This window comes from Bos indicus x Bos taurus, chromosome 8 (genome assembly GCF_003369695.1).
Source record: "Bos indicus x Bos taurus breed Angus x Brahman F1 hybrid chromosome 8, Bos_hybrid_MaternalHap_v2.0, whole genome shotgun sequence".
NCBI lineage: Eukaryota > Metazoa > Chordata > Mammalia > Artiodactyla > Bovidae > Bos > Bos indicus x Bos taurus.
The window spans coordinates 99,365,470-99,387,137 of NC_040083.1; the positions used below are offsets into that span (position 1 = coordinate 99,365,470).

Below are 21,668 nucleotides of genomic sequence, written 5' to 3' on the forward strand. Positions count from 1 at the left end.
AATAATTAATGCTGGAGAGGGTGTGGAGAAAAGGGAACCCTCTTACACTGTTGGTGGGAATGCAAACTAGTACAGCCACTATGGAGAACAGTGTGGAGATGCCTTAAAAAACTGGAAATAGAACTGCCTTATGATCCAGCAATCCCACTGCTGAGCGTACACACTGAGGAAACCAGAAGGGAAAGAGACACGTGTACCCCAATGTTCATCGCAGCACTGTTTATAATAGCCAGGACATGGAAGCAACCTAGATGTCCATCAGCAGATGAATGGTTAAGAAAGCTGTGGTACATATACACAATGGAGTATTACTCAGCCATTAAAAAGAATACATTTGAATCAGTTCTAATGAGGTGGATGAAACTGGAGTCTATTATACAGAGTCAAGTAAGCCAGAAGGAAAAACACCAATACAATATACTAACGCATATATATGGAATTTAGAAAGATGGTAACAATAACCCTGTGTACGAGACAGCAAAAGAGACACTGATGTATAGAACAGTCTTATGGACTCTGTGGGAGAGGGAAAGGGTGGGAAGATTTGGTAGAATGGCATTGAAACATGTAAAATATCACGTATGAAACAAGATGCCAGTCCAGGTTCGATGCACGATACTGGATGGTTGGGGCTAGTGCACTGGGACGACCCAGAGGGATGGTATGGGGAGGGAGGAGGGAGGAGGGTTCAGGATGGGGAACACATGTATACCTGTGGTGGATTCATTTTGATATTTGACAAAACTAATACAATTATGTAAAGTTTAAAAATAAAATAAAAAATAAAAAATTTTTATTGGAGTATAGTTGACTAACAAATGTGTTAGTTTCAGGTGTACAGCAAAATGATTCAGTTATATATGTACATGTATCTGATTTTCAAATTCTTTTCCCATTTAGGTTATTACAGAATATTGAGAGTTTCCTGTGCTATACAGTAGATGCTTATTGATTATCTAAATATAGCAATGTGTATATGTCAATCCCAAACTCCCGATCTATTGATACTCATTGATTTTATATAGTGATACATTTGTGAGATGATAGGGCATGTACTGAAAGGTTAAGAGGATCTCATCAATACATTCATGTGTTTTGAACCCACTAGACATGTTGTGAACCCACTAGAGACTAGACATGTCTTTTCTGGAGAATAAGAAAGGGACTAGTGTGTGTTGGAGGACAGAGGACAACTGGATTTCAGAAATTAGGACATTTCCCAGCCCTCTTCCAACCCCCTCCCCTAGCCCAACCTTTGAATAACATAAAACTGTGAAGACTAAACAAAGAGATTGTTCATACTGGGTGATTTTGAAAATAATCACTGGAATGCTAGCCTTCAGCAGCCGGTATATCTTATACTGCATTGAGCAAGATGTGGCCTTGTGGTGTGTCGTCTGTGACTCATGCAGTGCTCACACTCAGCTCATTCCCAGCCTGGATGTTTTGGTTGAGAATGCTGTGATGGTTGATTGATTTCTCTTGTTTGTTTGTTTTTTCATTTATCAACTTTACTAGTGTGATTTCAGAATCACAGTGAGATGAGAAGGAAAATCAATTTTATAGAGTACCTTCAGAATGAAGAATGAATGTAAATCCCCATTTTCTGTCTAGACCAAGGCATCAGTAAACAGCAATCTGTGGGTCAGATCTGGCCCGCAGTCTCTCTTCATAAGGCCTGTGAGCAATATGTGGTTATTACATGTGTAAATGGAAATTAAAAAAAAAAATTCATGATGGGAAAATCATATGAAGTTTAGATTCCGTATCCACACATAAAGTTTTATCAGAACATACTCATTGCCATTCGTTTGCACATGGTCTATGGCTGATTGCACACTACAGCAGCAGAAGTGAGTAGTTCCAACAGAGACCGACCGTGTAGCCTGCAAAGCTTAAAACGTTTACTTTCTGACCCTTCATGGAAAAGCTTGGGCTGACTCCTGCTCTAAACTCTGTATCTTCTATGGTTGTGTTTGCCTTTAAGGTCCTAGGAATCTTTCTTTCCCCAAATTTAAACTTTTGTATTTTGTATTAGAGTATAGCCGATTAACAATGTTGTAGTAGTCTAGGTGAGCAGCAAAGGGACTCAGCCATACAGATATATGTATCCATTCTCCCCAAACCCCACTCTCATCCAGGCTGGCACGTAACATTGAGTAGAGGTCCATGTGCTATACGGTGGGTCCTTGTTGGTTATCCATTTTGAATATGGCAGTGTGTACATGACCTTCCCAGACTCTCCAACTGTCCCTTCCCCCTGGCAGCTATAAGTTCATCTAAGTCTGCGAGTCTCCGTTTTGTAAGTTCATTTGTATCATTCCTTTTTAGATTTCACATATAAGGGATGTCATCCAATATTTCTCCTTCTCTGCCTGACTTACTTCACTCAGTACAACATTCCCTAGGTCCATTCATGTTGTTACAATGGCATCATATTATTCTCTTTAATGGCTGAGTAATACTCCATTGTGTATATGTACCACATCTTCTCTAGCCATTCCTCTGTTAATGGGCATGTAGGTTGCTTCCATGTCTCCGCTGTTGTAAACAGTGCTGCAGTGAACATAGGGGTGCGTGTATTCTTTCGGATCATCTTTCTCCAGATATATGTCCAGGAGTGGGGTTGCAGGGTCATATGGTGGCTCTATTTTTAGCTTTTTAAGGAACCTCCATGCTGTTCTTCATAGTGGCTGTACCAATTTACATTCCTATCAACAGGGTAGGAGGATTCCCTTCTGTCCACATCCTCTCCAGCATTTGTTGTTTGTGGATTTTTTGATCATAGCCATTCTGACTGGTGTGAGGTGATATATCATTGTAGTTTTGGTTTGCATTTCTCTAATAACTAACAATGTTGAACATCTTTCCATGTGCCTCTTGGCTACCTATATGTCCTCTTTGGAGAAATGTCTATTTAGGTCTTCTGCCTATTTGTTGGTTGGGTTGTTTGTTTTGATGCTGATAAGTATCATAAGATGTTTGTAAATTTTGGAGACTAATCCCTATCTGTCACATCAGTTGCAAATATTTTCTCCCAACCTGTGGATTGTCTTTTTGTTTTATTTATTGTTTGCTTTGCTGTGCAAAAGCTTTTGAGTTTAAGTAGGTCCCATTTGTTTATTTCTGTTTTTATTTCCATTATTCTGGGAGATGGATTAAAAAAGATGTTGCTGTGATTTATGTCAGAGAGTTCTGCCTATGAAGGTTCTAGGAATCTTTTGGCTAAAGATGTGACTGTTGTCTGGTTGCTGACAGTTCAGAACAGTAAAGCTCCTAGACATATATCTGGAGAAAACTCTAATTTGAAAAGATACACGCACCTCGGTGTTCACAGCAGCACTATCTACAGTGGCCAAGACATGGGCTCCCCAGGTGGTGCTGGTGGTAAAGAACCCACATGCCAGTGCAGGAGACATAAGAGATGCAGATTCTATCCCCCGGTTGGGAAGATCCCCTGGAGGAGGGCGTGGCAACCCACTCCAGTATTCTTACCTGGAGAATTCCATGGACAGAGGAGCCTGGAGGGCTACAGTCCATAGAGTCTCAAAGAGTTGGACATGATTGAAGCAACTTAGCACAGTATAGCACAAAAAAAGAATAAAATAATGCCATTTGTAACAATATGGATGGAAGTAAATCAGCAAGACAAATATAAAAAATATGATACAAATGAACTTATTTACAAAAGCAAAACAGACTCACAAACATAGAAAACAAACATGGTTACCAAAGGAGAGAGCGGGGGTGGGGGGGGGGGTGAAGGGAAGGATAAATTAGGCTGAGATTAACATATAAACACTATAACATATAAAATAGATAAACAACGAAGGCCTATTGTATAGTATAAGGAACTATACACAATATCTTATGATAACCTCTAAGGAAAAAGAATATATACTGAAGTTAAACATTATATATATATGTACATATATATATATGTATATATATATATATATATATAAATAACTGAATCGCTATGCACCAAACTTGAAACTAACAGCATTGTAAATCAACTATATTTCAATAATTTTTTTTAAAAAATAAAGCAGAGTGAATGAGAAAAACAGTGTAATGCATAGACACCCTTTTCACTCTCTTCTGGGCTACTATGATGAAAGGCTTATAGTTACTGAAATGCTCACATGTTGAGTTTTGCTTCTCTAGAGTTTTCTTGTTATATTCTCGCTCTCTAGCCAACTATGTGTTTTCTTTTGAAAACCAGAAAATCTGCTCTCTTAGAGGTATCAGTTTGGCCCGTCTAAAAATAAATGATTACGTTTAAAGCCATTTTTTTCCATTGACAGGGGTTAAGAGGGTAGAGGAAAAGCACTGGTGATTCTTCATGTCATTTTTATTTCTCCTCAGAAATTGCCAGGAGCGTCATGCTGTGCTCCCCGGGGGATTTTAAGGGTGCAGTGTCAGAATGGGAGTCAGAGAACATGCCCACCACATTCCCTGAGTCAGAGCAGGAAGCCAGTGGAAAGTGGCTTCTGACCCACTGCCCTGCCGTTCATTAGCCCTTGGCTGAGGGTCAGTTACCTTATGGAAGCCATAGGGCAAATGGCTTCATTTGCAAATGAAGTGACCAGTAGGGGTCAAAGCTGCCTATGGCCTATGGCAGCAGAGTCCACTTTGACCTCCCTAAACCATCAACTGTTTCCTTTCTGTCCCCCTTTCCTTTCTTGTCCAAAAGAGCCAGCTGCAATTTTGAGTCCTCTTTGCCTGGAAATTTCCAAAGGGACTTTGGTGACTTAGTAAATATTTTCAAATTGCCCAAGGTTTGGAGAGATAGCAGAGCCACAGTTGTGAAATCAGATTTAGAAAGGGATTACTGCCATACTTGGACGGCCGTGTGAGCATGGGGGGATGAGGGGTGGAGCAGGCTGTGGTGTGGACACTTGCGGATCCTCCCTCTATCAGCGGATGGCTTTTGCCTTTCTGGTCAGACATATGCCAGACCCTGAAATTCTCTTTCTGGATAACTTCTGAGCAGCTGCTGGGAGAATAGGAAGCCAAGCGTGGGGTTAGTGTAAGGCTTCCTTGACTGCAGCACTACTGACAGCTTGGTCCAGATAATTCTTTACTGTGGGAGCGGGGGCTGTCCTGTGCATTGTATGTTTAGTGGTATCCCTGCTCTCTAGCCAGTAAATTCCAGTAGCATTGCCCATGCCCCAGCATGACAATCAAAAGTGTCCCCAGACATTGCTAAATGTTCCCTGGAGGACAAAATAAGCCCTTTGAGAACCACCAATGTAGTATAATGTAAGGGTTATCTGACCAAATGTAGTTCCCATACTTTCAGCATTAGAGATTCATTGCTTTAAGTCTTCCCTTTCACCCCGCAGGATTCTTTCCTTGAAGCCGTGGAGGTTTTTTTAGTTTCCAGAATCACCCATGAAAATACAAATTTCTCACAAAGGGTAAAGCCCTGAGCCTGAGAGAACAAGTGGTTTTCATCCCATGTCAACTCTGACTGTCTTGGGAAGATGCCTTGTCTTTGAGGAACTTATGTCCAGGGCATAAGGACATCCTTGCCTACCCTTTGTTCATAAGGAGCCTTCTTACCTGGTGTCTCTGCAGAGATGTATCAGTCAGACCCTCATCTGGGGTGGTAACTGCTCCCAGGGGCACCATTCACACATGCTCACTGTGGCTTTGTATTGGTTAGGGCAGTTTTCTAGCAGGTGCCAGAAAGGTGCCTTGAAGAAGAGGTATCTTTTCTAGATCCCGCAGAGCTGCCATATGGACTAGCAGAGATGCTATGATTGGCTTGATGGGAATAAGCAGCAGGAAGCACAAGGAGGAGGGGAAAGAGAGTAGTTCCCATCTCTTTCCTTCCATTTGATTAGAAGCTCCTGGAGGACAAGGACAGTGTTAGTGCCATCACAGTTCATTGCTGCCTTCACAGTGCATTTCACATAGAGCCCAAGCCACTTTCAGTTCAGCTCAGTCACTCAATCATGTCTGACTCTTTGAGACCCCATTGACTGCAACATGCCAGGCCTCCTTGTCCATCACCAACTCCTGGAGTTTACTCAAACTCATGTCCATTGAGTCGGTGATGCCATCCAGCCATCTCATCCTCTGTCGTCCCCTTCTCCTCCTGACCTCAATCTTTCCCAGCATCAGGGTCTTTTCAAATGAGTCAGCTCTTCGCATCAGGTGGTCAAAGTATTGGAGTTTCAGCTTCAACATCAGTCCTTCCAATGAACGCCCAGGACTGATCTCCTTTAGGATGCACTGGTTGAATCTCCTTGCTGTCCAAGGGACTCTCAAGAGTCTTCTCCAACACCACAGTTCAAAAGCATGAGTTCTTCAACCCTCATCTTTCTTTATGGTACAACTCTCACATCCATACATGACCACTGGAAAAACCATAGCTTTGACTAGACGGACCTTTGTTGACAAAGTAATATCTCTGTTTTTAATATGCTGTCTAGGTTGGTCATAACTTTTCTTCCAGGGAGCAAATGTCTTTTAATTTCATGGCTTTAGTCACTATCTGCAGTGATTTTGGAGCCCCCCAAAATAAAGTCTGTCACTGTTTCCACTGTTTCCCCATCTATTTGCCATGAAGTGATGGGACCAGATGCCATGATCTTAGTTTTCTGAATGTTGAGTTTTAAGCCAACTTTTTCACTCTCCTCTTTCTCCTTCATCAAGAGGCTCTTTAGTTCTTCTTCGCTTTCTGCCTTAAGGGTGGTGTCATCTGTATACATGAGGTTATTGATATTTTATTAACCTTAAAGCAGGGTTCTTAAACTGTTTTATGTCTCAGATTCCTTCCCAGGCTTGTGGACTCAGAATAACGCTTCAATGCACAAGATAAAATACATAGGATTAAAAAGATGGCCAATTACATTGAAATACAGGCAGGTCATTATTAGAAAATTGTGATAGGTAATGTATATGCTTCTATATTTGGAGAAGGGAATGACAACCCACTCTAGTATGCTTCCTTGGAAAATTCCATGGACAGAGGAGCCTAGTGGGTTACAGTCCTTGGAGTCACACAGAGTCAGACATGGCCGACCACACAGCACATACTTCTGTATTATTGTATTAAATAAAAGTTAGTGGCATTCCAGTGGTCATGTGTGGATGTGAGAGTTGGACATAAAGAAAGCTGAGCGCTGATGCTTTTCAACTGTGGTGTTGGAGAAGACTCTTCAGAGTCCCTTGAACAGCAAGGAGATCCAACCAGTCCATCCTAAAGATCAGTCCTGAATATTCATTGGAAGGACTGATGCTGAAGCTGAAACTCCAATACTTTGGGCATGAGATGTGAAGAACTGACTCATTGGAAAATACCCTGATGCTGGGAAAGATTGAGGGCAGGAGGAGAAGGGGACGACAGAGGATGAGATGGCTTGATGGCATCATTGACTCAATGGACATGAGTTTGAGTAAACTCCAGGAGTTGGTGATGGACAGGGAGGCCTGGTGTGCTGCAGTCCATGGGGTCGCAAAGAGTTGGATATGACTTGAGTGACTGAACTGAACTGAAGTGACTATTCCAATACATACTCCGATTTCTAATGATTAATGAACATAAGTGATATTCATCTCCCACAACTACAGTATAATATGACAATACCTGTGATTGCTACTTATGACAAAGTCATAGGAACTGAAGATATTTCTGAGGCTTGTCCTTCTGTTTGAAGGTGATGCAATATTTCAGCTACAGGTTAGTGATAATAGCCTTTAAATGGCTGTTGTGACTTCTGGCTCATCCCTGGACTCCTTGAATTCTTTTTTTTTTTTTTTTAAATAAGGTATGACTATTTATTTTTATCTTTTTTTTTTTTTTGGTGGTGCCACATGGCATGCGTGATTTTATTAAATAGTTCCTAAATCAAAGATCGAACCCTTGACCCCTGCAGTGGAAGTGTGGAGTCTTAACCGCTGGACAGTCAGAGAATTTCCCCTGAATTTTTTCTTAGCCAGGTGTCTGCTTTAAAGCTCCCTCTCTGCCCTGGAGTAGAAAAAAGGCAACCCACTCCAGTATTCTTACCTGGAAAATTTCATGGGCAGAGTGCTGCTGTCCATGGGTCACAAACAGCTGGACACCACATGTGGACAGCACAGACACGCACTGTCCCTCACCTGACGTCACCCCAGCCACCTGCTTGAGGCTCTTCCCTAGCGAGTTTCCCCAGGCTCCTCCTTCTGTACAGTTTTCCATCTAAACTCTGCCAGGTGTGTTGTGTCTCTTGTCTCCTGTCTCAGCTCAAAAGGCAAGGAAGCATCCAGCCCCCACTTGGGGTTCCCAAGTTTGAGAGAAGCCGTCACATCCTGGATACCCAGTAAGTGCTCGTTCAGATGAGACGGTCGCTTTACCAGCTTTCCCCTTTTATCTGGGGCCATGACAGGATGCTTGGGCTGTGTTGCCCTCACCAAAATCACACAACTTAAAAGCTGAGAATTATGTTTTCTTCAGTGACCGTACTGAGCACTGTAGCTGGGGATGGCAGCCTGTCAGACAGCCCTGAGGGACTGTTCCAAAGAGGTGAGGGAAGAGGCAGGATACATAGGAGCTTTTCTGATGAAATAAGCATGTAGTTCAACATCAAAAGATGGCTATTCACACACACACACACAAACCCAGATTTTAGTGTTTTTCTATGTATGAGAAGATACAAGAGTTTGGCTCCTTGAAGTTTCTTTTGATCTTAGCTATCTGGGGCCAGTATCCTTTTTATTCTCCTTCTTGAATTCCCCTCAGGGTACACCTCTGGGGCATCTGCAGTTGCTGATGGCTTGATGGTGGGCAGCAGCCTTGTTTACTGGAATGGCAGGCGACAGTTTTTTGATCCACAATAATATTTGAATTCAGTCCCCTCTTGATGCCTTCCTTCCACATCGAGAGCAGCTTTCAGTCTGGTTCATCTCATTCCTGGAGATCTACCGATCTCCCCTTGAGAAAAGAGAGGGCTGGACACCCACTGTGACCGTGAAAGCAATAGTGAGCAGCATCCTTGACCAACAGTGACCCCACTGCATGCATGTACCCAAGCAGCTGGGCACAAGGCATCAGCATCCCCATGGCACACCTTGCTGTGGACCATCAAGGCAGGAGTCGTGCCTGTGAACCAGGAGCCTGGGCATTCAGGATGGCCACAAGGGAGTTTCAAAATACATGAATAAAAATGAGCCACTACTAGAGTTAGTGACAGTAAGGTCAGCAGGTTCCAGAATGTCCTGCGTGGGGTTAGTGCCTGTGTTTTTCACCCACTGAACCCATGGACATTCTAACAATTTGGACTACTGCGGCTTCTGAAGTTCTTTTTCCCCCTGGATTGTTATAAACAGGCCCTGTTCGTTTCTTAGGGCTGTCATAACCAAGTGCCACAGACTGGGTTGGCTTCAGTGACAGAAGTGTATGGTCTCCCAGTTCCAGAGGCTGGATTGCGAGATCAAGTATCAGCAGGCTAGGTTTCATCTGAGGGCTGTGAGGGTGGGGTCAGCTCCAGGCCTTTCTCCTTGTCTTGTCCCTGCCCCTGTCTTATCCCTTCACAAGCTCTTCTACATGTGTCCATGTCCAGATTTCCCCTTTTCATAAGGATACCATCATGCTGGATTAAGCCCCGCCGTAATGACATGATTTTCATGACCTCTGTGCATGTGTGTGTGTGTTCTAAGTCGCTTTGGTCATGTCTGACTCTTTGCGACCCTAAGGACTATAGCCCGCCAGGCTCCACTGTCCATGGAATTCTCCATTCAAGAATCCTGGAGTGGGTTGCCATGCCCAACTCCTCCTGGGCTGGCATGGTCCCAACCCAGGGATCAAACCCATGTCTCTTATGTCACCTGCCTTGGCAGGTGGGTTCTTTACCACTAGCGCCACCTGGGAAGCCCAGCACCTTTGTAAAGACCCTATTTATAAGGTCATATTCTGACTATGCCTTTGACTGAGTGGACCATAACAAACTCTGGAAAATTCTTCAAGAGATGGGAATACCAGACCACCTGACCTGCCTCTTGAGAAATCTGTATGCAGGTCAGGAAGCAGCAGTTAGAACTGGACATGGAGCAACAGACTGGTTCCAAATAGGAAAAGGAGTACATCAAGGCTGTATATTGTCACCCTGCTTATTTAACTTATATGCAGAGTACATCATGAGAAACGCTGGGCTGGAGGAAGCACAAGCTGGAATCAAGGTTGCTGGGAGAAATATCAATAACCTCAGATATGCAGATGACACCACCCTTTTGGCAGAAAGCGAAGAAGAACTAAAGAGCCTCTTGATGAAAGTGAAAGAGGAGAGTGAAAAAGTTGGCTTAAAGCTCAACATTCAGAAAACTAGGATCATGGCATCTGGTCTCATCACTTCATGGGAGATAGATGGGGAAACAGTAGAAACAGTGACAGACTTATTTTTTAGGCTCCAAAATCACTGCAGATGGTGACTGCAACCATGAAATTAAAAGATGCTTGCTCCTTGAAAGAAAAGTTATGACCAATCTAGACAGCATATTAAAAAGCAGAGGCATTACTTTGCCAAAAAAGGTCTGTCTAGTCAAAGATATGGTTTTTCCAGTAGTGATGTATGTATGTGAGAGTTGGACCATAAAGAAAGCTGAGGGTTGATGAACTGATGCTTTTGAACTGTGGTGTTGGAGAAGACTGTTGAGAGTCCCTTGGCCTGCAAGGAGATCCAACCAGTCCATCCTAAAGGAAATCAGTCCTGGGTGTTCATTGGAAGGATGGATGTTGAAGCTGAAACTCCAATACTTTGGCCACCTGATGCGAAGAACTCTCATTTGAAAAGACCCTGATGGTGGGAAAGATTGAGGGCAGAAAGAGAAGGAACAACAGAGGATGAGATGGCTGGATGGTATCACTGACTCAACCGACATGAGCTTGAGTGGACTCTGGGAGTTGGCGATGGACAGGGAGGCCTGGCATGCTGCAGTCCATGGGGTCGCAAAGACTTGGACACGACTGAGCGACTGAACTGAACTGAACTGACTGAGGGCTGAGGGCTTCACTGTGTCTGTGGTGGGGGACGTAATTCAATGCATACCAGGGTCTCTGCTTACTGTCAGGGGGCACTTGCATCTCACAGTAATGGCCATTCGCATCCTAGTCCGCTTCTGGCTGTGGCAGTAGAAACCATGTCCCGAGGGAAGTGGCCCAGGGACTCAAGAGTAGTGGGATGCCATCCGCCAGGAGTGACTCAGGCCTCTGCGTTTTGTCACACTCCTGACTTCCTCTGGCACCCGGGACCCTCAGGGTCCCCTCACCCTTTGTCTCCAGTAGAAGCTGTTTATCTTTGAAGCCTCTAGTCAAGGCCAAGAACAGCAATTCACACTAAGATGTGATGAAAGTGAAGTCGCTCAGTCATGTCCGACTCTCTGCGACCCCATGGACTGTAGCCCACTAGCCTCCTCTGTCCATGGGATTTTCCAGGCAAGAGTACTGGAGTGGGCTGCCATTTCCTTCTTCAGGGGATCTTCCTGACCCAGGGATCGAACCTGAGTCTCCTGCATTGCAGGCAGACACTTTACCATCTAAGCCACCAGAGGAGATGTGATGAAGAAAGGGTGAATATTCCCTCCGCAAAAGCCAGTTAAAAACAGAGGGTAGAGCTTTAGACCACATCCCAGAACTCAGAATATCAGCTCAGTAACCATCAGGGCTGTTTCGTTCAAGGCCCTGGATTGTCCCCTTCCTCATCACCAAGAATGACCAAAATATTCCTGGTGGATTCATACCTCTTTTAGCGTTTGCAGAATTCTCCCACTTCCATGCTCTTTTTGTGCATCAAAGAGCAGGGCAGGTGTCATTTTCTGCCTTTCATTTCAGAGAAAACATCAACGCGGCTATGTAACTTGTCCAAGCTCATGCAGGGCCGTGTCCTGCACATCTCTCTGCCTCCAGCACACCTACCCCGTGACCCTCCACTTCTCTTCTGGGTCCCCACGGTGTGGTCCATGTGGTCTGTGTCTCATAGGTTCGCTCATTCCCTTGCTCTGCCCCAGGGCTCCATCCAGCCCCTCCTGTCCTCCCTAAAAGGCCCAAAAGTAGCCTAGGCCTGGTGAGGGTGGCCAAGAGGAGAACGATCTTTGTTCCAAGTTCTAGGCCAAACGGGCAGCGTGGACAAAGGCTCAAGGCTCGTGAGGGAGCAGAGCAGCAGCAGGAAATGACGAGGAGGTGGGTGTGGCTGGAGCGTGCCAGGAAGTGAGGCCACAAGGGCAGTGGGTGCTGGGTCACAGAAGGCCAGGCGTGCCAGGTTCAGGGGCCAGGACTTGGTACCGTGGTTGGTGGAGCCACGAAGACCCAGAGTTTATCAGAGATTGCTCTGGTGGCAGAGTGGAGGCAAGGGTGCTTGCCTGCTTGCCCAGTGTCCCATTGCTGTTGGAGCTGGTAAATTGCTGCAGGCTTCTGAGGTGGCCTCTCTGTTTTGTGCAGGGGTCACCTTTAGCTCTTATTATCGCTCGTGTCATTCTCTGTAGACGGAAGCCCAGAAGAAGCATCTGAACCAACTTCAGCTGAAAGCCTGATTGTTGATGGAGGCCAATTTAGAGTTGGAATGTGGAGGTTATTTCTGGACACTGTGACATCCTGTTCAACTTTCAGAGGAGCCTGGGAATAAAGGGGTGACTCAGTCTGTGAGCTTATTTTTAGGAAAAGCTGAGAATTCAGTCTAGAGCCACTCACGGTCCTCCGTCCCTGCCAGTGCAGAGGTGGTGTTGGTGGAGAGGATGCTGAGCAGAAATGCTGTATTTATCATCAACTGCTACCCAGTGCCTCCTACACACCAGCATGTGGTTTATTGATTTGAAAACAAGATGGGAATCAACGTAAATAAACCTTTGAGTCAGAGGAGCCTATTTTAGGGCATTTACATTTGAGAACTGATTTGGAGCTAAAGAATTAGTATTGTAAGTGCTTCTGTTTATTGGGCATTTAATATGTATTAATACAACATATTTTGCTTTGCAAACATTTAATGGGAACTCTGATACTCTGTTGAAGGTATAGTGCTGTTATCACTGTTTTAGTAGGCATGGAAATGTTAACTCGAAGTTAAATATTATTCTAGGCAAAGGTGGCTGAGTTTGAATTTGACCCCAGATCTGGCTCCAAAGCCCATGCAAAGGATCACTCCAGGTCTGACAAATAACTGCGTCTCTTTGGTCTTGTGGGTTCGATCTCAGGGTCAGGAAGATCTCTTGGAGAAAGGAATGGCTACCTACTCCAGTATTCTTGCCTGAACAGAGGAGCATGGTGGGCTTCAATCCATGGGATTGCATGGGAATCCATGGACTTCAATCCATGGGACACGACTGAGTGACTGACTAACTTGGTCCTGTGTATCACTGATTGATCATGGGATTATTGCCAGTTCAGCTCAGATTTGGCCTCAGAATCCTTCTCAACACAGTGCTCTCAGTAGAGCTACTGTGACCAACCTAGCAGCTTAGTATTTGAGATAAAGCCCATCTGTCATCTTAATTTTATCTTTGCTTTAGTTCAAAATGGAGACTTTAAGTCTGGAGAATCTGTTATTGTTGATTTCTACAGCTCTATTTATAGCCTTTTATTTTCTAAACACTTGGAAGCAGTAGAGCATTCACTACAGTTTCCTTTTACAGTCAGTGGAGACTCTGTATTCTTTAATAGGGGTTTCTGACTGCCTTGGAGGGAAGAATGACATTTGAGGACCCCAAGCCTTGATTAGACAATTGGCTTATGTGTGGGTGTCTGCAGTGGTGACTGGGAGATGGAGAATGAGCCTTAAGAACTTTGGCCATTTATAGCAGCAAACCTTTTAAATAGCCCAGTCTGATGGGCGGATGTGGTAGGCAGCCTAAGACACCAAGATGATGGGACCAACTCTGGGGAAACTTGCTGCTCTTTAGTTGTTCTGAGAAATGTCACCTCAGCTAGCAAACCTGTTGTCCTGAGTTTAGCACTTGTGGAAGCTTGAGGTCCCAATGGAGAGAAAATCTGAAAGGAAAGTGGAAGTTGCTCAGTTGTGTTCGACTCTTTGCAACCCCATGGACTGTGTAGCCCACCAGGCTCCTCTGTCCATGGAATTCTCCAGGCAAGAATCCTGGAGTGCACTGCCATTCCCTTCTCCAGGGGAAGTCCTTAAAAGCAAGCTCAGACACGAGAAAGGGGAAGAGGGTTCCCAGGATGGTGGCAAAGGGGGAACCTAGTACCCAGCCATAGAATGAGATAGCAATCCATCTAGAAGGAATTTCTTTTTTTTTTTTTAAGATTGGAGTACAATTCCTTTGCAGTGTTGTGTTAGTTTCTGCTTGCAACAATGTGAATCAGCTATAAGCCTACATATGTCCCTCCCTCTTGAGCCTCCCTCTTCATCCCCATCCCACTCCAACCCCCCCCCCCCCCACTCCTCTAGGTCATCACTGAACACCGAGTTGAGCTCCCTGTGTTACGCAGCAGCTCAGAACAAAGTTCTTGGTCAAGATCAAAAAACCGGAACATAGAGAAAGAGGAATAGAGATGCATTGCTTAGAAACACAGAGGCTGCCATGATTTCTTCAAGATTCCAGATAATTGAACTGCAGTGGAGTTGAACAGTTAAAATGGATGAAAGGTAGCACATAGGGATCATCAACGCAGGGTACATTCAATAAAATTAGAACCTTTTTGCTTTACTTTTTCAAAAAACAAAAGACAAATCCAGCTTAGGTTAGCAGCCTCTAGAGCCTGTCATCAGTCAGTGTGCAGGACTTGAGGCATAGGCCTGGGCTTTAGGGCCGGGACTCCAGGCCCCAGAGACATCTGAAATCTGGTTGTCAGAACTGAGGTGAGAGGTCGGGCAGAGGTGGACTCAAAATGCTGCTGCCCAGACTCATTGGTCCTGGCAGACAGTGCTCTCTCCCTGCTGATTTCATCCTGTTGAGCCTTATTTTCTGGTTGTGTATGTTATGCAAGCTTGGGGGGACCATTCAGATTATTTGGATCCAAGCCAGAGAGAGGGTTACCTTGGAGATGAATTTATTTCATCTCCTGAAATGCTGGTGAGTTGCCAAGCAGAGATCAGAGACCTGGAAGCTTTCACCAAGCTTTATGACTAGACACAGCCCATTCAGTCCTCATCGGCTCAACAGCCTGATGCAGGTGTGTGTATCAGCTGCATGGGAAGGATGCAGAAGGGACAAAAACAATTTAGTATCAACAGGAGGAGAAGGCACACAGGCTTTAATCCCCCACCCCTCACCGTGCTGCTCCCTCGAGTAGCAGACCCGGTGCAGAGAGGAGAGGGAGACAGTGGCTTGGAAAGTGTCTGCATTTGATTGGTATGTGCACCTTGAGAATTAAAAAGTAGATGAGATTAATGCATGTCTAAATGAAGACACTCGCCATACACACACTCCTTAGATCTTGGGAGCGCTATGGCTGTGTCCCAGACCAGACACATAGAGTCCAAAGAAAATCAATGACTGTCATATAATATAACTGTCTGGCCACCCTCGAAGCCCCACTTTTTTTCTAGGTGGTTTCAGAGAAGGACAACTCCCAGCCCAGCTCCAACAGCTGAATTAGATGGCTGAGTTGTGGCATTGCTTCTGCCAAAACTGCTTGGATGGTTCCCCCGGGGGGCTTAAGGATGCGGTCAAGTTTCCTGGTTTACCCTGAGTTAAGCAGAAATCTTCACCTGGCCAGGTGTCATTATGTCCATGTCACCTCATCACTGGAGAAAATGCATTACACCCTCCTGCAGTTCTTTCATGAAATGGAGCATGGCATCAAGGAAATAAGATAGTCAGCATGGCATCACAGCGGGTCAGAAATAGTATCAGCTACATACTTTGATTATATTTTAAAATTCAGTTTACACACAATAGGAACTCAGTTAATTAACTCCAAGCTGTAATCTCAGTCGGATTTGAATGGATCTGCATTTCAATAGCTTATTCCTCCAAAATAATATTAAGAAGCCCCATAGCAGCCTGTCGTTCTAGAGCTAAAATCATAAAACTTGGTTGTTTTCTCCTCGTTTTCAACAACCATTATTATTTACGCAATACTAATGAAATCAAGCAGATAGTATGACTTTCTTGTAGTTGAGGTTAATTTGTCAATTTCCTGCCAGTCTTCCAATACCTCCAGCACACGTTTTCCTGGTTAGTTGACGAACCTAATGATCGTAGTACCGAGAGGACTGGCAAAGTTCACTTCTTTGGATCTTTTCCCAAATCATAACTGGTTGATCTTTTTTCCTTTGAGTTTTCCAGGACAGAGGAATTCTTATATTTAGTAACATCTTCTCATTCTAAACAAAATGTGAAATGTGCAAACAAGTGAAAAAAATGAAATCATTTAAAAGTGTTTGGCCTGGGGCCTGACACTAAATAAATATTTTAGCATTCTAAAAGGAAAAACAATGCCCTTGATTTCGACACCAAAGAAATTTGGGGGATTTTCTTGGCATCGATTTTAGGTAGGTGTAATTAGACTCCATATGCATTTTGCTTTGAGTTTTTCTCACTTAACATTTACATGAATGTTTTCTCATGCTGTTATGAGATTTTCATAAATAGAATTTTAGTTGGTTACATAATTATTAGCAAGGAGTACATTTGGCTGTATCAGAAAGCCTGAAAAACAATAGCTTAAGTTTTTTTAGCTTCAAAGAAAAAATTGGAACAACTGAGGATGCTCTTAGGGTAGGGAGACTGCTCATTGAAGGCAGAAGGAGCTTTTCTTGTTTTTTTTGGAGGTTTTCTTTTTTTGCACTATGTAATTATTTTTAATGTCCGGAGTTTATAATCTGAGGACCAGAACTTTCTCCCATACTCAAGTTTATAAATTCTCAAATGGCTTATGAGGCCAGTACAGGTACTTCCTCCTATCTAATTTGGTTTCTGGGAAGACTTCATTCACATCCTCAATGGTCATCTGATCAGGTGGAATTATGTTCCTCATCTTCTCCAGCTCTTTCTCATATTCCTGAATCCTGGTCTTTGAGAGAGACAAAAACTCAGCACAACTTTTCATATCTTCTTTTTCCTCAGGATCCACCTTGGCAGTATAATTTATCCTCCAGCACAGGAACTTTCAGGGCATTAAGCTTCTTCTCAGAGTCACCCACCAAGCCAGACTTTGCCACGTTGGCCATGTAGGAAACCCAGTCGACGGCAGGTGGCTTCTCAGGCAGAGTAACCAACTCAATTCACAAGTTGAAGGACTCGTGCCAGGATTTCAGGGAATTAGCAAAGGCCTTCTTGGTTTCAGGGGATGGTCCCCCCAGAAGCTACCCGGTCAATGGCTTTTAGAGCAAGTTTCCATCCAGGCATCTTGAGATCCTTCACCGACTCTGGCAGCCCACAGTCCACAGCAGCCCAGGAGGAGATCCTGATGCTCTGCTATCCTTAGGGAAGGCGGCCAGGTACCAGGCATGAGCCTTCCCAGAGAGAGAAGGAAGTTATGGTCTGGGGAGACTGAGTCACATGATCACCCTCACTCAAAAAAGTCTGGGCAGGCAAGTTGATACCTTTCCAGCCTCTCTGGTGAAGATATGCAGGTGTCTTAGAATGAAGTGGTCAGAATTCCAATTACCATGTCAAACGGCCATGGATTTCTCTTTTCCGAATTCCAGTTTGATTGCTGCCTGACAAGTGGCAGGATTTAAAGGGCTGTGCTCCATTTATGACCTCCTGATTTGGTGCTGGAAACACAGATGTACAACCAAGCAGTCACGAAAGTTGCATCAAAACCAGTGGATATCAGTTTCAGGGAGGCAGCTGTCAACACAAGATAAAAAAAAATTCCTCAGTGTTTAGAGCTGGCCCTGTTTGAAATTAACTCCATCATGGGATAATGAACAACCTGTCCCAGGATGCAGAAACTGAACAGATAACTTGGTATGTAGGTAGAAGAGGCACTTTATGGATCAGGTGAAGTGGACCAGGTGCCTCTACCATTGATATACATCTCCATGATTTAAAAATTAGGGTATATTTGCTAAAGTACTTCCCCAAGCACCTAGGGTATTGGCTGTGCGGTAGAGCCTTGTTCCCACGTTGCTCGTTAATTACCTGAAGTGTGGCTGGTAGAGTGATTACCAGACACGGTGGATTCACCTTCCAGGCTCCAGGCTCCAGTGCCGTAGGAAAGCCCTGTCTTGGGCTTCCAAGCCATTGCCTGGCTTATAAAGCAGCTTCATCCAAAGTTACACATGTCTTTTTCCTCACTGCCTGTTAACATGACACTATTATTTTTCCAGAGGCCGTGGATTTCCCCTTTTGTGCCAACAAAATATGCATGTTCCTCATGGGAAGGATGGTGTGGCCTCTGACATAACTCAGTTGTAAAACGAGGAGAAACGTGAAAACCATTGACCCTTTGATTTATTTGCAAAATGGACTTGCTAAAATGGAAAGTTTCATTCATTAAACTCATTTTCTGTGAACTTAAAGCTATAAATTAAGTGTGATCGATAAACTAGTGAGTCTAAGCTTATGTAACTCAGGCAGCATGGGTTTTTTTTCCTTATATAACGGAATTCTTCATTTTATTTTTGGCTGTGCTGGGTCTTTGTTGCTGCATGTTGGCTTTCTCTAGTTGGAGCGAGTGGGGACTACTCTTTGGGCTTCTCGTTGCTGCGGCTTCTCGTGTCGCAGAGCGTGGGCTCTAGGTCCGTGGGCTTCAGCGGTTGTGGTGCACAGGCTTAGTTGTTCCCAGGCCTGTGGGATCTTCCTGGACCAGGGATTGAACCCATGCCCCCTGCATTAGCAGGTAGATTCTTAACCACTGGATCACCAAGGAAGTCCAGGATGGCTTTCACTTTAGGTGAAATGAGGATCCATTGGAGGATTTTTTGAGCATCATCTGACCTATTTTTTTAATTTTTTTAAGGATCACTTTAGCTGTGGTGCTGAGACTAGATATAGAGATCAGCTTAGTTACCAAAGGGGAAGAGAGTTGAGAGGTGGACAAAATGAGTAAGTGGGTGATCGACGGGTACTTTCAAGAAGTTTTGCCTTAAAGGGCAAACAAGAAAGGGAGAGATAGACGAAGAAGAATTTGGGCTCAAGGGAGACTGCTTTTAGACATGTTAGAGCATGATTGAGGGCTGTTGAGAATGATCTGGAGACTGGAAAAGTTGCTGAGGCAGGAAAAGAGAGAGACAGTTGCTGGAAGGACATCCTTGAGTTAGGGAGTGAGGATGTTATCGAGGGTACAAATGAAGGAGAATCTTCCAAGAGTGATGGCAGAGCCTGTGGGACCAGCAAGGAGGCTGGAGCCCGTGGGGGAGGGTGTGGAGGAGGCTTTCTGACTGCTTCCGGTTTCGCAGTGAAATGGGAAGCAAGGTCAGCCACTTGTAGTGAGGAAGGGGGAAGAGGCATTGAAGTTTGAGGAGACAGAAGGTGTAATATCATCCTCTGAGACAGTTCAAGAGTAATTAAAGCAGGGAAACACAGATTTCTGGATACCTCTGAGGCCTCCCTACAATTTAAATTCATGAATCCAAAAGAAAACCAGACAACATGGTCCTATGTTTTCCTCCAGCATTTTCAGCTGAATATGTGCAGATACAGGCAAAGTGTTGGATTTCATCTGAGTTGGGTTTTTGAAAGACTGTGGTCATGGTTATTGATGGTGGAATCTAAAAGCTTCCCAAAGAGGGAAGTGAGGCCATGAGGTGGGGAAAGGGCAGTGAAAGAGTGATCGGATCAAAACAACATAAAAGGAATATTGTATTTTATGAATTGGGCTGTCTTTTATAAATTAAATCATATTTCCAATGCATGATGGAAAGTTAGCCACATTTAAAAACTAGGTAGTGAGTTTGCATATGTGAAACATCCTATATGATTCAGTTCAGTCGTTCAGCCATGTCCGACTCTTTGCAACCCCATGAATCGCAGCACACCAGGCCTCCCTGTCCATCACCAACTCCTGGAGTTCACTCAAACTCACGTCCATCGAGTCAGTGATGCCATCCAGCCATCTCATCCTCTGTCATCCCCTTCTCCTCCTGCCCCCAATCCCTCCCAGCATCAGAGTCTTTTCCAAGGAGTCAACTCTTCGCATCAGGTGGCCAAAGTACTGGAGTTTCAGCTTTAGCATCATTCCTTCCAAAGAAATCCCAGGGCTGATCTCTTTCAGAATGGACTAGTTGGATCTCCTTGCGGTCCAAGGGACTCTCAAGAGTCTTCTCCAACACCACAGTTCAAAAGCATCAATTCTTTGGCGCTCAGCTTTCTTCACAGTCCAACTGTCACATCCATACATGACCACTGGAAAAACCATAGCCTTGACTAGATGGACCTTTGTTGGCAAAGTAATGTCTCTGCTTTTCAATATGCTATCTAGGTTGGTCATAACTTTCCTTCCAAGGAGTAAGCGTCTTTTAATTTCATGGCTGCAATCACCATCTGCAGTGATTTTGGAGCCCCCCAAAATAAAGTCTGACACTGTTTCCACTGTTTCCCCATCTATTTCCCATGAAGTGATGGAACCAGATGCCGTAATCTTTGTTTTCTGAATGTTGAGCTTTAAGCCCACTTTTTCACTCTCCACTTTCACTTTCATCAAGAGGCTTTTTATTTCCTCTTCACTTTCTGCCATAAGGTGGTGTCATCTGCATATCTGAGGTTATTGATATTTCTCCCGGCAGTCTTGATTCCAGCTTGTGTTTCTTCCAGCCCAGCATTTCTCATGATACACTGCATTAGGAATAATTATCTGCTGGTATTTCTATTTACATTGTGTTTTCTTTTGTGTGTGTGTTATTATTTTTTAATTGGGATATAGTTGCTTTACAAAAATGCTCAGCATCTCTAGTTATTAGAGAAATGCAGCTCAGAACTACAATGAGATATCACCTCACACCAGTCAGAATGACCATCATCAAAAAATCTACAAACAATAAATGCTGGAGAGGGTATGGAGAAAAGGGAATCCTCCTGCACTGTTGGTGGGAATATAAACTGACACAGCCACTGTGGCGTATATTGTGTTTTCTTAAAGCAAGTCACAGTATATCTGGAAGAAGCTGGATATAAGGCATTCTGAATATAAGGCAGTTGGCCAACTGGGAGGGCTCTGAGCAGAAGCCATGGGTGACATGTTTCACTGGCCCAGCCCCCAGGCCCGGACGGGAATGTGCAGCCAGTGCCCCACTGGCCAAGGAGTGGCCGTCTTGGTCACATAACAGAACTAGGGATCGCTGATGTGCCTGGTCAGAGGTGCAGAGACTGCTCACAGTCTCCACTATCTGGAGCCAGGATCTGAGGAGCTGCTGAGAGTTGAGGACAGCGGGCGATGGGAACGCCCATCTGAAAAGGGAGCAGGGTGGTAGGCAGTGTAATAGAACCGCAGAGGAGGGGCAGCGTGGAATTCCAGCCATTCCTCCTGAGTTACCAAGCCTAGATTTGGAGGTGAGGGTTGTTGGTGGAATCACCGAGACCGCAGAGGTTGCTCAGAAGGAAGGAAGGAACCTGGGGGCGGGGGCGTGGGGGGTGGTTCTTACCTTTGAACATCCTTCCCGCCGTGGTCTTCACTGGCCGAGACACGGGGTAGGACTGAGCCTGAGGATGGGGGCGCTGACGATCTAGCTGTAGAACCTGGGAAAAGCAGGGGTGGAGGAAGCAAGGAGGGGCTGACGAGGAACAGCTGTTCTCTTCCCTCAGAGCAGATGGGAGGTTTCCGTACCAGCACACCATTTATATCA

The 21,668-nt window shown here is 44.6% G+C and overlaps 1 protein-coding gene and 1 pseudogene across 6 annotated transcripts in view; one reads left to right on the forward strand and one right to left on the reverse strand.

The window, feature by feature from the left end:
• The window catches only part of AKAP2 (A-kinase anchoring protein 2), a 515,799-nt gene that overhangs the window by 148,917 nt on the left and 345,214 nt on the right, over positions 1-21,668 (forward strand). The window lies entirely within an intron of this gene.
• Positions 14,384-17,977, reverse strand: LOC113897643 (annotated as a pseudogene).